This window comes from Oncorhynchus masou, chromosome 18 (assembly GCF_036934945.1).
Source record: "Oncorhynchus masou masou isolate Uvic2021 chromosome 18, UVic_Omas_1.1, whole genome shotgun sequence".
Lineage (NCBI taxonomy): Eukaryota > Metazoa > Chordata > Actinopteri > Salmoniformes > Salmonidae > Oncorhynchus > Oncorhynchus masou.
Window position 1 is genome coordinate 4,285,472 of NC_088229.1, and position 15,457 is coordinate 4,300,928.

At 44.3% G+C, this 15,457-nt stretch overlaps 1 pseudogene; it reads left to right on the forward strand.

Moving 5' to 3' along the window:
* Positions 1-557: 557 nt before the first annotated feature.
* Positions 558-15,457, forward strand: part of LOC135504293 (membrane-associated guanylate kinase, WW and PDZ domain-containing protein 3-like) — a 91,449-nt pseudogene continuing 76,549 nt past the window's right edge.

Below are 15,457 nucleotides of genomic sequence, written 5' to 3' on the forward strand. Positions count from 1 at the left end.
GTTTTCACGGTTCTATTTTCATGGGTCTGTTTTCATGGTTCTATTTTCATGGGTCTGTTTTCATGGGGCTGTTTTTTTCATGGGTCTGCTCTATTTTCATGGGTCTGTTTTCATGGTTCTATTTTCATGGGTCTGTTTTCATGGTTCTATTTTCATGGGGCTGTTTTCACTGCTCTATTTTCATTGGTCTGTTTTCATGGTTCTAGTTTCATGGGTCTGTTTTCATGGGTCTGTTTTCATGGGTCTGTTTCCCCACTCGTGTGGTGTTGTTACCATCCCTGTGGCCTATGCTATTCTGTTCCAGCTCTACTACCAAAACAGCTCCCTCTTTTATACGATGTATTGACCATCTCTGTGCTGTCCTTTGTACGATGTATTGACCATCTCTGTGCTGTCCTTTGTATGATGTATTGACCATCTCTGTGCTGTCCTTTGTATGATGTATTGACCATCTCTGTGCTGTCCTTTGTATGATGTATTGACCATCTCTGTGCTGTCCTTTGTACGATGTATTGACCATCTCTGTGCTGTCTTGTGTCTCTTCCAGGTCTGCCACAATGTCTAAGGCCACAGTGAACAAGCTGCACTGGCGTTCCAAGGTGCAGGAGAGTTTTGTTCCCCTGGGGGGTGGGTCTGGGGAGCTAGGTGTGGCCATCGGGGGCGGGGCTGACTACGGAGAGTTCCCATTCGTCACAGCAGCACCGGGAGGCGGGGCCACAGTGGGAGACGTCATACTGGAGATCGGGGGTACGCCCGTCCTGGGCATGACACTAGGAGACGTGAGAGGGGTCCTCAACTCATGCCCCCATCCCATACGCATTAAAACCGTCTCGCCAGGTACCCCCCCACACACACACACACACACACACACACCAACCGGGAACTAGACAAAACCTCCAGGGGACCACGACACAACGTTCTGACCATTTTAGTGGACCACTTCGTAACGTCCGGTGACGTCCTAACCACTTATTTTCATTTGCGGGGATGTCCGGTGGTCCTAACCACTTATTTTCGTTTGGTCTCCGGGTAGTAAAATGAAAGTCCAGAACCCAGAAGATGGTCCTAAAACGGTTGTGTCAAATACAAAAATGGTCCTGAGAACTTACAAAAAAGCCTCAAGAGAACTAAAAACAAAAACAGTCCAACAGCTTTGGACCAGGAAAACACAGAACAATGTCCTGAGGACTAGTAAAATGAAAGTCCCGAGGACTAGTAAAATGAAAGCCCTGAGGACTAGTAAAATGAAAGCCCTGAGGACTAGTAAAATGAAAGTCCTGAGGACTAGTAAAATGAAAGCCCCGAGGACTAGTAAAATGAAAGTCCTGAGGACTAGTAAGATGAAAGTCCCGAGGCCTAGTAAGATGAAAGCCCCGAGGACTAGTAAAATGAAAGCCCCGAGGACTAGTAAAATGAAAGTCCTGAGGCCGTCCTGGGGCCTCATAAACTGTGCATACCCAAAAAATGTGCGTCCAACACTTTTCATGCAAAAAATGTAGCTAACTTCATGTGAAATATAACTCCATATGTAAGAGTAGCTACTAGGTAAAGGACAATTCCAATAAGTCAGTCAATTCAGGAAGTAAACTTAAATTACAATTTAATAATTGAAATTGAAAAGGAGAAGCTATTTATTTCAAACTTTAATTTTTTTTTTGTCTCTACGAATGTTTTATTCAAATCCCTCCCTGAATTGACTGACTTCAATTCAGATTGACCCTAAACCTGCTAGCTTCTAGCCTCTGACTTCAATTCAGATTGACCCTAAACCTGCTAGCTTCTAGCCTCTTAATTCAGTTCAGATTAACCCTAAACCTGCTAGCTTCTAGCCTTTGACTTCAATTCAGATTGACCCTAAACCTGCTGGCTTCTATCCTCTGACTTCAATTCAGATTCACTTTAAACCTGCTAGCTTCTAGCCTACAGTCCAGCCTGTGTAGTGAGTCGCCTGTCCTGTACCCATCACTATTTGAAATTATTCCAAATACGTTGAGCATTTGATCTAGTTCGCCTGGAGTGCCAGATGTGCAGGGTTTATAGTTGTTATTGGTCCTTTAATCCAGGCAAGCTCAATCAAGCACAGATAAAGTCATTGAAATAATTTGAACCCAGGACTGGTACTGTCTACCTCTACGTGTCCTACTGTCTACTGCTAATGTTTACCTCTACTTGTCCTACTGTCTACTTCTACTGCTACTGTCTACTGCTACTTGTCCTACTGTCTACCGCTACTTGTCCTACTGTCTACTGCTACTGTCTACTGTCTACTTGTCCTACTGTCTACTGCTACTTGTCCTACTGTCTACCTCTACTTGTCCTACTGTCTACTTCTACTGCTACTGTCTACTGCTACTGTCTACTTCTACTTGTCCTACTGCCTACCTCTACTTGTCCCGTTGTCTACTGCTACTGATACTGTCTACTTCTACTTGTCCCACTGTCTACTTCTACTGCTACTGTCTACTTATACTTGTCCCACTGTCTACTGCTCTACTATAACTTGTCCTACTTTCTACTGCTCTACAGTCACTTGTCCTACTTTCTACTGCTCTATTGGCACTTGTCCTACTGTCTACTGCTTTACTATAACTTGTCCTACTTTCTACTGCTCTACAGTTACTTGTACCACTTTCTACTGCTCTATTGTCACTTGTCCTAATGTCTATTGTCACTTGTCCTACTGTCTACTGCTTTACTGTCACGTGTCCTACTTGCTACTGCTCTATTGTCACTTGTCCTACTGTCTACACTCCACTGTAATTTGTCCTACTGTCTGCTGTCACTTTTCCTACTGTCTACTGCTTTACTGTCACTTGTCCTACGTTCTACTGCTCTACTGTGACTTGTCCTATTGTCTACAGTCACTTTAACTACTTTCTACTGCTTTACTGTCACTTGTCCTACTGTCTACTGCTTTAATGTCACCTCTCCTACTTTCTACTGCTTTACTGTTACTTGTCCTACTTTCTACTGCTCTAAAGGTACTTGTCCTACTTTCTACTGATTTACTGACACTTGTCCTACTGTCTACTGATTCTCTGTTACTTGTCCTACTTTCTACTGCTCTAAAGGTACTTGTCCTACTTTCTACTGCTCTAGAGGCACTTGTCCTACTGTCTACTGCTTTACTGTCACTTGTTCTACTGTCTACTGCTTTAATGTCACCTCTCCTACTTTCTACTGCTTTACTGTTACTTGTCCTACTTTCTACTGCTCTAAAGGTACTTGTCCTACTTTCTACTGATTTACTGACACTTGTCCTACTGTCTACTGATTTTCTGTTACTTGTCCTACTTTCTCCTTCTCTAAAGACACTTGTCCTACTTTCTACTGCTCTAGAGGCACTTGTCATACTGACTACTTCTCTACTGTGACTTGTCCTACTGCCTACTGCTCTAGTCTTACTTGTCCCACTGTCCACTGCTTTCCTTCACTTGTCCTACTGTCTACTGTGACAGGAGAGCAGTAGACAGTAGGGCAAGTGACAGTAAAGCAGTAGACAGTAGGACAAGTGACAGTAGAGCAGTAGACAGTAGGACAAGTGACAGTAAAGCAGTAGAAAGTAGGACAAGTAGGAGTAGAGCAGTAGACAGTAGGACAAGTAGGAGTAGAGCAGTAGACAGTAGGACAAGTAGCAGAAGAACAGTAGACAGTAGGACTAGTAAGAATATAGTCTACTGTTACTTGTCCAACTGTCTACTGCTCTACTGTCACTTGTCCTACTGTCTGCTGCTCTACTGTTACTTGTCCTACTGTCTACTGCTCTACTCTTACTTGTCCTACTGTCTACTGCTCTACTCCCACTTGTCCTACTGTCTACTGCTCTACTTTTACTTGTCCTACTGTCTACTACTCTGTTGCTACTTGTTCTACTGTCTACTGCTTTACTCTACTTGTCCTACTGTCTACTGCTTTAGTCTTACTTGTCCTACTGTCTACTGCTCTGTTGCTACTTGTTCTACTGTCTACTGCTCTACTCTTACTTGTCCTACTGTCTACTGCTCTACTGTTACTTGTCCTACTGTCCTGTAACAGGTAGTATGTACTGTACTGTAGTAGTTAATCTGTACTGTACTGTCTGTCTTGTATTAGGTAGTGTGTACTGTAGCAGTTGGTCTGTACTGTAGTAGTTGGTCTGTACTGTAGTAGGTAGTGTGTTCTGTAGTAGGTAGTGTGTTCTGTAGTAGGTAGTGTGTTCTGTAGTAGGTAGTGTGTACTGTAGTAGGTAGTGTATACTGTAGTAGGTAGTGTATACTGTAGTAGGTAGTGTGTACTGTAGTAGGTAGTGTGTTCTGTAGTAGGTAGTGTGTTCTGTAGTAGGTAGTGTGTACTGTAGTAGGTGGTGTATACTGTAGTAGGTAGTGTATACTGTAGTAGGTAGTGGATACTGTAGTAGGTAGTGTGTACTGTACTAGGTAGTGTATACTGTACTGTAGTAGGTAGTGTGTACTGTACTAGGTAGTGTATACTGTACTGTACTAGGTAGTGTATACTGTAGTAGGTAGTGTGTAATGTACTAGGTAGTGTATACTGTACTGTAGTAGGTAGTGGATACTGTAGTAGGTAGTGTGTTCTGTACTGTAGTATTATATCTCTGTAGTAGGTAGTGTGTACTGTACTAGGTAGTGTATACTGTACTGTAGTATCTCATGCTAAGTGAATGTGATTGTCTTCACTCTAGTACTTAACCTCTGTGGTCATCGTGGGGACCAGGGATGTTGAGCAGGGTTGATCACTGTCAGAGACAGTCAACAGGGGAGGAGAGGAGGGATTGAGGTTTGACTGTCAATGGAGGCTAGGGGAGGAAGGATGGGGTGAGGAGTGGACAGAATATTCAGACGGAGATAGAGAGAGAGAGATATATATAGGATGAAATGAGGGGTCTGGAGGGATGGAGGATACAGAGAGATAGTCAGCGAGAGAGAGACAGATATATATATATGAAATGAGGGGTCTGGAGGGATGGAGGATATAGATATAGTCATATATATATATATATATATATATATATATATATATATATAGGATGAATGACGGGTCAGAGAGATACAGAGAGATAGAGTCAGCGAGAGAAAGACAGAGAGAGGTAGACAGGCGGACTGGGTGAAGGGATGGAGGATACAGAGAGATAGAGTCAGCGAGAGAGAGACAGAGACGGACACATCTGACAGGGAAATGTAATCTACACAGTTCACTAATAAACTAATAAACAACCTGTCATTTTCGGTAATAAAGCAGTCGAAAGAATGAATTGATCAGGGAGGTAAAGTCTCTATTTCAGGGCTCTCCAACCCTGTTCCTGGAGAGCTACCTTCCTGTAGGTTTTAACACCAACCCTGTTCCTCAAGCTACCTTCCTGTAGGTTTTAACACCAACCCTGTTCCTCGAGCTACCTTCTTGTAGGTTTTAACTCCAACCCTGTGTCTAGAGCTACCTTCCTGTAGGTTTTAACTCCAACCCTGTTCCTGGAGAGCTACCTTCCTGTAGGTTTATACTCCAACCCTGTTCCTGCAGAGATACCGTCCTGTAGGTTTTAACTCCAACCCTGTTCCTAGAGCTACCTTCCTGTAGGTTTATACTCCAACCCTGTTCCTGCAGAGATACCGTCCTGTAGGTTTTAACTCCAACCCTGTTCCTAGAGCTACCTTCCTGTAGGTTGTAACTCCAACCCTGTTCCTAGAGCTACCTTCCTGTAGGTTTTAACTCCAACCCTGTTTCTGTAGAGATACCATCCTGTAGGTTTTAACTCCAACCCTGTTCCTTGAGCTACCGTCCTGTAGGTTTTAACTCCAACCCTGTTCCTTGAGCCACCTTCCTGTAGGTTTTAACTCCAACCCTGTTTCTGTAGAGCTACCATCCTGTAGGTTTTTACTCCAACCCTGTTCCTTGAGCTACCGTCCTGTAGGTTTTAACTCCAACCCTGTTCCTAGAGCTACCTTCCTGTAGGTTTTAACTCCAACCCTGTTTCTGTAGAGATACCATCCTGTAGGTTTTAACTCCAACCCTGTTCCTGGAGCTACCGTCCTGTAGGTTTTAACTCCAACCCTGTTCCTAGAGCTACCGTCCTGTAGGTTTTAACTCCAACCCTGTTCCTAGAGCTACCTTCCTGTGGGTTTTAACTCCAACCCTGTTCCTGGAGAGCTACCGTCCTGTAGGTTTTAACTCCAACCCTGTTCCTGGAGAGCTACCCTCCTGTAGGTTTTAACTCCAACCCTGTTCCTGAAGAGACCATCCTGTAGGTTTAAACTCCAATCCTGTTCCTGGAGAGATACTCTCCTGTAGGTTTAAACTCCAACCATGTTCCTGGAGAGAGACCCTCCTGTAGGTTTTAACTCCAATCCTGTTCATAGAGCTACCTTCATGTAGGTTTTAACTCCAACCCTGTTCCTCGAGAAAGACCCTCCTGTAGGTTTTAACTCCAATCCTGTTCCTAGAGCTACCTTCCTGTAGGTTTTAACTCCAACCCTGTTCCTTGAGCCACCGTCCTGTATTCCTCTTCAAGGAATTTTAAGTAATCCTTCCAACCCCTGTTTCTGTAGAAAGTGGCTACCACTGGATGTCATAAGGTGAATTCACTCAACCCTGTTCCTTGACTTAAATGTAAATGTAAATGTAAATGTTTTAACTCCAACCCTGTGCCTAGAGCTACCTTCATGTAGGTTTTAACTCCAACCCTGTTCCTGGAGAGCTACCTTCCTGTAGGTTTAAACTCCAACCCTGTTCCTAGAGCTACCTTCCTGTAGGTTTTAACTCCAACCCTGTTCCTAGAGCTACCTTCCTGTAGGTTTTAACTCCAACCCTGTTCCTAGAGCTACCTTCCTGTAGGTTTTAACTCCAACCCTGTTTCTGGAGAGATACCTTCCTGTAGGTTTTAACTCCAACCCTGTTCCTAGAGCTACCTTCCTGTAGGTTTTAACTCCAACCCTGTTCCTAGAGCTACCTTCCTGTAGGTTTTAACTCCAACCCTGTTCCTAGAGCTACCTTCCTGTAGGTTTTAACTCCAACCCTGTTCCTGGAGAGCTACCATCCTGTAGGTTTTAACTCCAACCCTGTTCCTGGAGAGATACCGTCCTGTAGATTTTAACTCCAACCCTGTTCCTAGAGCTACATTCTTGTAGGTTTTAACTCCAACCCTGTTCCTGGAGAGCTACCTTCCTGTAGGTTTTAACTCCAACCCTGTTCCTAGAGCTATCTTCCTGTAGGTTTTAACTCCAACCCTGTTCCTGAAGAGCTACCATCCTGTAGGTTTTAACTCCAACCCTGTTCCTGGAGAGATACCGTCCTGTAGATTTTAACTCCAACCCTGTTCCTAGAGCTACATTCTTGTAGGTTTTAACTCCAACCCTGTTCCTGGAGAGCTACCTTCCTGTAGGTTTTAACTCCAACCCTGTTCCTAGAGCTACCTTCCTGTAGGTTTTAACTCCAACCCTGTTTCTGTAAAGATACCATCCTGTAGGTTTTAACTCCAACCCTGTTCCTTGAGCTACCGTCCTGTATTCCTCTTCAAGGAATACCTTGTTCCTGGATAAGTAATCCTTCTCACCCCCCCTGTAGATGTTTTAAAGTGGCTGTTCCACTGGATGTCATAAGGAGAATTCACTCTTTGTAGGTTTTAACTAAGACCCTGTTGACTTAAATGTAAATGTAAATGTAAATGTTTTAACTCCAACCCTGTTCCTGGAGAGCTACCTTCATGTAGGTTTTAACTCCAACCCTGTTCCTGGAGAGCTACCCTCCTGTAGGTTTAAACTCCAACCCTGTTCCTAGAGCTACCTTCCTGTAGGTTTTAACTCCAACCCTGTTCCTAGAGCTACCTTCCTGTAGGTTTTAACTCCAACCCTGTTCCTGGAGAGCTACCTTCCTGTAGGTTTTAACTCCAACCCTGTTCCTAGAGCTACCTTCCTGTAGGTTTTAACTCCAACCCTGTTCCTAGAGCTACCTTCCTGTAGGTTTATACTCCAACCCTGTTCCTGGAGAGCTACCTTCCTTTAGGTTTATACTAAATGTAAATGTAAATGTACTCCAACCCTGTTCCTGCAGAGATACCGTCCTGTAAGTTTTAACTCCAACCCTGTTCCTAGAGCTACCTTCCTGTAGGTTGTAACTCCAACCCTGTTCCTAGAGCTACCTTCCTGTAGGTTTAAACTCCAACCCTGTTCCTGGAGAAAGACCCTCCTGTAGGTTTTAACTCCAACCCTGTTCCTCGAGAAAGACCCTCCTGTAAGTTTTAACTCCAATCCTGTTCCTAGAGCTACCTTCCTGTAGGTTTTAACTCCAACCCTGTTCCTAGAGCTACCTTCCTGTAGGCTTTAACTCCAACCCTGTTCCTGGAGAGATACCGTCCTGTAGGTTTTAACTCCAACCCTGTTCCTGGAGAGATACCAAAGTCCTGTAATGGTTTTAACTTGGTCAACCCTGTTCCTTTTGATAAGATTAATTATTCTCATGTTTCTGTAGGTTTTAACTCCAACCCTGTTCCTGCAGAGGATACCGTCCTGTAGGTTTTAACTCCAATCCTGTTCCTAGAGCTACCTTCCTGTAGGTTTTTACCTCCAACCCTGTTCCTAGAGCTACCTTCCTGTAGGTTTTAACTCCAACCCTGTTCCTGGAGAGCTACCTTCCTGTAGGTTTAAACTCCAGACCCTGTTCCTGGAGAGAGACCAGACAGACAGACCTGACAGGTTTAAACAGACAGAACCCTGTTCCTGGAGAGACAGACAGACAGACAGACTGTAGGTTTTAACAGACAACAGACTGTTCCAGGAGAGACACCCTCCTGTAGGTTTTAACTCCAACCCTGTTCCTGGAGAGAGACTCTTCTGTAGGTTTTAACAGACAGACAACCAGACAGACCTAGAGCAGACCTTCATGACAGGTTTTAACTCAGACAACCCTGTTCCTGAGAACTACCCTCCTGTAGGTTTTAACTCCAATCCTGTTCCTAGAGCTACCTTCCTGTAGGTTTTAACTCCAACCCTGTTCCTTGAGCTACTTCCTGACAGGTTTTAACTCCAACCCTGTTTCTGTAGAGATACCATCCTGTAGGTTTTAACTCCAACCCTGTTCCTGGAGAGATACTGTCCTGTAGGTTTTAACTCCAACCCTGTTCCTAGAGATACCTTCGTGTAGGTTTTAACTCCAACCCTGTTCCTAGATCTACCTTCCTGTAGGTTTTAACTCCAACCCTGTTCCTGGAGAGAGACCCTCCTGTAGGTTTAAACTCCAACTCTATGCTGGCGTAGCTGATTCTAATAATGAACTCTCCAGGAACAGGGTTGTAGAGCCCTGTGTTTAGGCCAGCTGTACATGCTGACCAAAGGGACATTGGGGAGAAGGAGGGACATACTGACTAACAGAAGGGAAAACAGACAGCTTTCAGACAGAAAACAAATCAATATCACAAGATCTTTTACACATAGGATGAGGGAGCTGAACATAGTTTAACGCTGTTTTTAATGTTTTGTTGAGTTGTGATTTGGTCAGAAGATTTGGTTCAGTTTTGATAAGATGAATTATTCTCATGTTTCTGTATGTTGTTTCACCCTGTCCTGTCTCATTGTGATGACACAGGTAGACAACTGCACATGGAGGGAATAACAGACACGACTACACACACACAGACACACACACACACAGACAGACACACAACAGACAGACACACAACAGACAGACACACAGACAGACAGACACACACACACAGACACACACACACACACACACACACACACACACACACACACACACACAGACAGACACATGTACTCACACAGACAGACACACATGCACACAAACACACGACAGACACACACATGCACACACACACATGCTCACACACACACACACACAACACAGACACACTCACGCATCACTGCTACACAGCTCACACACGCTCACACACGCTCACACATGCTCACACACACAGACACACACACACACACACAGACACACACACACACACACACACACAACAGACAGACAGACACACAGGCACACAACAGACACGTACACACACACACAGACACAGACACAGACAGACAGACAGACAGACACACACTAATTCAGCCTGCAACAGTGTAGGGACATAAAGAGGTCACTGTTACCAATGTGACTGTAATCCCTTAAATGGCGCCTTCACAAAATCTTTGGGTGTATTTGTGTGTCCTTCACGACAGACAGACAGACAGACAGACAGACAGACAGACAGACTGACTAAGAGACAGACAGACAGACAGACAGACAGACAGGCAGACAGACAGACAGACAGACAGACAGACAGACAGACAGACATACTGACTAAGAGACAGACAGACAGACAGACAGACAGACAGACAGACAGACAGACAGACAGACTAACAGACAGACGTACTGACTAACAGACAGGCAGTAATCATTTGTGTGTGCCTGCTTTTTTGATAGTGAGGTTTTGGCTACTCCTCAGAGATACACACAGTCAGACCAGGGTGAAGTACTTTACTAAAACCTTCATTGTTTATTGCTGACATCTGATAACATACAGCTTGTCCTGTCTCTGTCGTACAGGCTCTACTCTGTGTAAGGACTTGAGGCTGTACCTGAGCAAGTGTTTCACTCCAGGATCCATGGACAGCCAACTACAGCAGGTGATCAGGGAGAATCTGTACCTCAGAGCCGTCCCCTGTGAGTAGCAATGTGATAACTATAACTACACATGCATACACCGCTAAACTGTGCCCACTCACCCCCTCCACCCATTCCCCCCACTCACCCCTCCCCATTCCCCCTCCACCCCCTACACCCATCCACCCCCTCCATCTATTCCACCCCCTACACACCCTGCACACATTCCACCACCTCCACACAAACATCAAGCAGTCACACACACACACACATACTCATGCACTTACAGATGTAGGATTTTAATTTGATCACCATGTTGCAGGATCATTTGTTGTGTATTTGAGGTTTAAAATGGCTTCTTAAGTTTAGAATTTCCACTTTGAAATGTCAGACTTGTTTTTCCCTTACATTAAATTTATCAAAACCTACAGAAATGTCAATTAATTGTAATCCACATAATAATTTACATTTCCTGCTGCAGGATCATTTTTCTGCTGTAGCAAACTGCCTCAAATTAAGATCCTACATCTGTATAATCAGATCAACTCAATCACACATGATTACGTAGATAAACATACCTGCAAGCAAAAGAAAATCCCTGGTGTCATCATCTGAAAGAGAGCACTACCAGGCAGGTGGGTGTTGCTGGTATCTTGCTACCAGGCAGGTGGGTGTTGCTGGTATCTTGCTACCAGGCAGGTGGGTGTTGCTGGTATCTTGCTACCAGGCAGGTGGGTGTTGCTGGTATCTTGCTACCAGGCAGGTGGGTGTTGCTGGTATCTTGCTACCAGGCAGGTGGGTGCTGCTGGTATCTTGCTACCAGGCAGGCGGGTGCTGCTGGTATCTTGCTACCAGGCAGGCGGGTGCTGCTGGTATCTTCCTGGTAGGTGGGTGTTGCGGCTACCAGCAGGTGGGTGTTGCTGTGCTGGCTGGGTGCTGCTGGTATCTTGCTACCAGGTAGGCGGGTGCTGCTGGTATCTTCCTGCCAGGTAGGCGGGTGCAGCTCTCATTCAAAAACACATCAGGAGAAGAAATAAAGGAAAATAAGTGTGTTATGGTATCTTGCTACCAGGCAGACTGACCTGTTTCTATAGCAACTGCCATTAGGCGCCAGGCCAGTTAGTTGATTCATTGTGACAGACTGCTGGTTTTGTGGCAGGTGGGTTTTTGGGGGCCTGGTATCAATCCCAAATGGCAGCCTATTCCCTTCTGGTAGAGTAGTGCTTTCTTGATCAGGGTCCTGGTCTTATGCGGTAGTGCACTACAGGCATATAGTGATCCATTGTTGCTGGATCTTGCAGGTGTTTGCTGGTATCTTGCCCAGGCTCCAGCCTCATGCCTCCATGTCAACCACTATTCTACATGACTAATTTAGAGTTTGCTGGTATGCAAATTGCCTGGTATCTTGCGTGAAATAACAGAGTATATAACGGCACAATTGTGTACTTGTGAGCTGGGTGCTGTTATTGATAGATCTTCCTACAGGTAGGTGGTTGTTCCTGATTAAGGCTGTGTTATTGATAGACTTTACACCTGATTAAGGCTGTGTTATCTGATAGATCTTCCTACCAGATACCTGATTAAGGCTGTGTTATTGATATCTTCCTGATTTTGGTATCTTCCTGCCGGGCATGCAGGTGCTGATTAAGGCTGTGTTATTGCCGTAGACTTTACACCTGAAAAACACATCAGGAGAAGAAATAAGGAAAATAAGTGTATGGTTATTGTTTCTATAGCAACTGCCATTACGCCAGGCCAGTTAGATTATTGTGACAGACTGCTGGTTTTGTTTTTTGGGGCCTGCAATCCCAAATGGCCTCCTATTCTTTACACCTGATTAAGGTGATCCATTTGGGATGTTATTGATAACCACTATTCTACATGACTAATTTTGGATGCACCTGAAATTAAGGCTGTGTTATTGATAGACTTTACACCTGATTAAGGCTGTGTTATTGATAGACTTTACACCTGATTAAGGCTGTGTTATTGATAGACTTTACACCTGATTAAGGCTGTGTTATTGATAGATTTTAATTAAGGCTGTGTTATTGATAGACTTTACACCTGATTAAGGCTGTGTTATTGATAGACTTTACACCTGATTAAGGCTGTGTTATTGATTGATTAACTTTTGACACACTGATTAAGGCTGTGTTATTGATAGATTTTACCCCTGATTAAGGCTGTGTTATTGATTGATTAAGGCTGTGTTATTGATAGACTTTACACCTGATTAAGGCTGTGTTATTGATAGATTTTACACCTGATTAAGGCTGTGTTATTGATAGACTTTACACCTGATTATTGATTGATTAAGGCTGTGTTATTGATGGATTTTACACCTGATTAAGGCTGTGTTATTGATAGACTTTACACCTGATTAAGGCTGTGTTATTGATGGATTTTACACCTGATTAAGGCTGTGTTATTGATAGACTTTACACCTGATTAAGGCTGTGTTATTGATAGACTTTACACCTGATTAAGGCTGTGTTATTGATAGATTTTACACCTGATTAAGGCTGTGTTATTGATAGACTTTACACCTGATTAAGGCTGTGTTATTGATAGACTTTACACCTGATTAAGGCTGTGTTATTGATAGATTTTACACCTGATTAAGGCTGTGTTATTGATAGATTTTACACCTGATTAAGGCTGTGTTATTGATAGATTTTACACCTGATTAAGGCTGTGTTATTGATAGATTTTACACCTGATTAAGGCTGTGTTATTGATAGATTTTACCCCTGATTAAGGCTGTGTTATTGATAGACTTTACACCTGATTAAGGCTGTGTTATTGATAGACTTTACACCCGATGAAGGATGTGGTGCCGAAGAGGATGATGTTTTACATGCTCCTGACCAATTGTGCTATTTGGTCGTTTTTCTGCGTTGTTTGTAACTTTGTTTTAAACGTATTTTGTATTATTATATTTTGTACATAATGTTGCTGCTACTGTCTCTTATGACAGAAAATAACTTCTGGACATCAGAACTGGGATTACTCACCTCGAACTGGAATAAGCTTTTTCCTTGAACGAGTCCGACGAGATCAGGCCCAGATCCCCGTCATTTGAGTGAAGAAAAGACGGAGGAAAGGAGGACGCAGATCGGGCTGCTTTCTGAGAACCCGTAGGCGAGCGAGTAAACTTCCACTGCCTTCCGTTCTACCTGCTAACATGAAATCATTGGAAAATAAAATTGATGACCTACGATTACAATTATTCTACCAAGAACTAATAGCTTATGTTTCACCGAGTCGCGGCTGAACGACGACACGGAGAATAAAGAGCTGGCTGGGTTTTCCAGCACCGACAGAACAGAGAAGCTACGTCTGGTAAGACGAGGGTGGGGGTGTGTGTCTATTTGTCAATAACAGCTGGTGTGCGATGTCTAATATTAAATAAGTCTCGAGGTATTGCTCGTCTGAGGTAGAGTACCTTATGATAAGCTGTAGACCACACTATCTACCAAGAGAGTTCTCATCTATATTTTTCATAGTAGTCTAGACCGATGCTGGCACTAAGACCGCACTCAAACAGCTGTATAAGGCCAAAAGCAAGCAAGAAAATGCTCATCCACAAGTGGCGCGTTTCTAGTGGCCGGGGACTTTAATGCAGGCAAACTTAAATCAGTTTGACCTCATTTCTACCAGCATGTCACATGTGCAACCAGAGGGAAAAAAACTCTAGACCACCTTCACTACACACACAGAGATGCATACAAAGCTCTCCCCCGCCCTCCATTTGGCAAATCTGACCGTAATTCAATCCTCCTGATTCCTGCTTACAAGCAAAAGCAGCTAAAGCAGGAAGTACCAGTTACTCGCTCAATATAGAAGTGGTCAGATGACGCTGATGCTATACGCTACAGGACTGTTTTGCTATCACAGACTGGAATATGTTCTGGGATTTATCCAATGCCTCCCGGATAGGATTCCCTAGACCCACTCCAATTCGCATACCTCCCCAACAGATCCACAGATGACGCAATCTCAATCGCACTCCACACTGCCCTTTCCCACCTGGACAAAAGGAACACCTATGTGAGAATGCTGTTCATTAACTATAGCTCACCATTCAACACCATAGTGCCCACGAAGCTCATCACAAAGCTAAGGACACTGGGACTAAACACCTCCCTCTGCAACTGGATCCTGGACTTCCTAACGGGCCACCCCCAGGTGGTGAGGGTAGGCAACAACACGTCTTATTTTTTTATGTTTTTTTTTACCTTTATTTAACCAGGCAAGTCAGTTAAGAACAAATTCTTATTTTCAATGACGGCCTGGGAACAGGGGGTTACCTGCCTGTTCAGGGGTAGAACGACAGATTTGTACCTTGTCAGCTCGGGAGTTTGAACTCACAACCTTCCGGTTACTAGTCCAACGCTGTAACCACTAGGCTACCCTGCCGCCCGTCTGCCAAGCTGATCCTCAACACTGGGGTTCCCTCAGCGGTGTGTCCTTAGTTCCCTCCTGTATTCCTTGTTCACCCACGACTGCGTGGCCAAACATGACTCCAACACCATCATTAAGTTTGCTGTCGACACAACAGTGACCGACAACGATGAGACAGCCTATAGGGAGGAGGTCAGAGATCTGGCTGTGTGGTGCCAGGACAACAACCTCTCCCTCAATGTGAGCAAGACAAAGAAGCTGAACGTGGACTACAGGAAAAGGCAGGCCGAACAGGCCCCCATTAACATCAACAAGGCTGTAGTGGAGCGGGTCGAGAGTTTCAAGTTCCTTGGCGTCCACATCACCATCGAACTATCATGGTCCAAACACACCAAGACAGTCATGAAGAGGGCACGGCAAAACCTTTACCCCCTCAAGAGACTGAAAATATTTT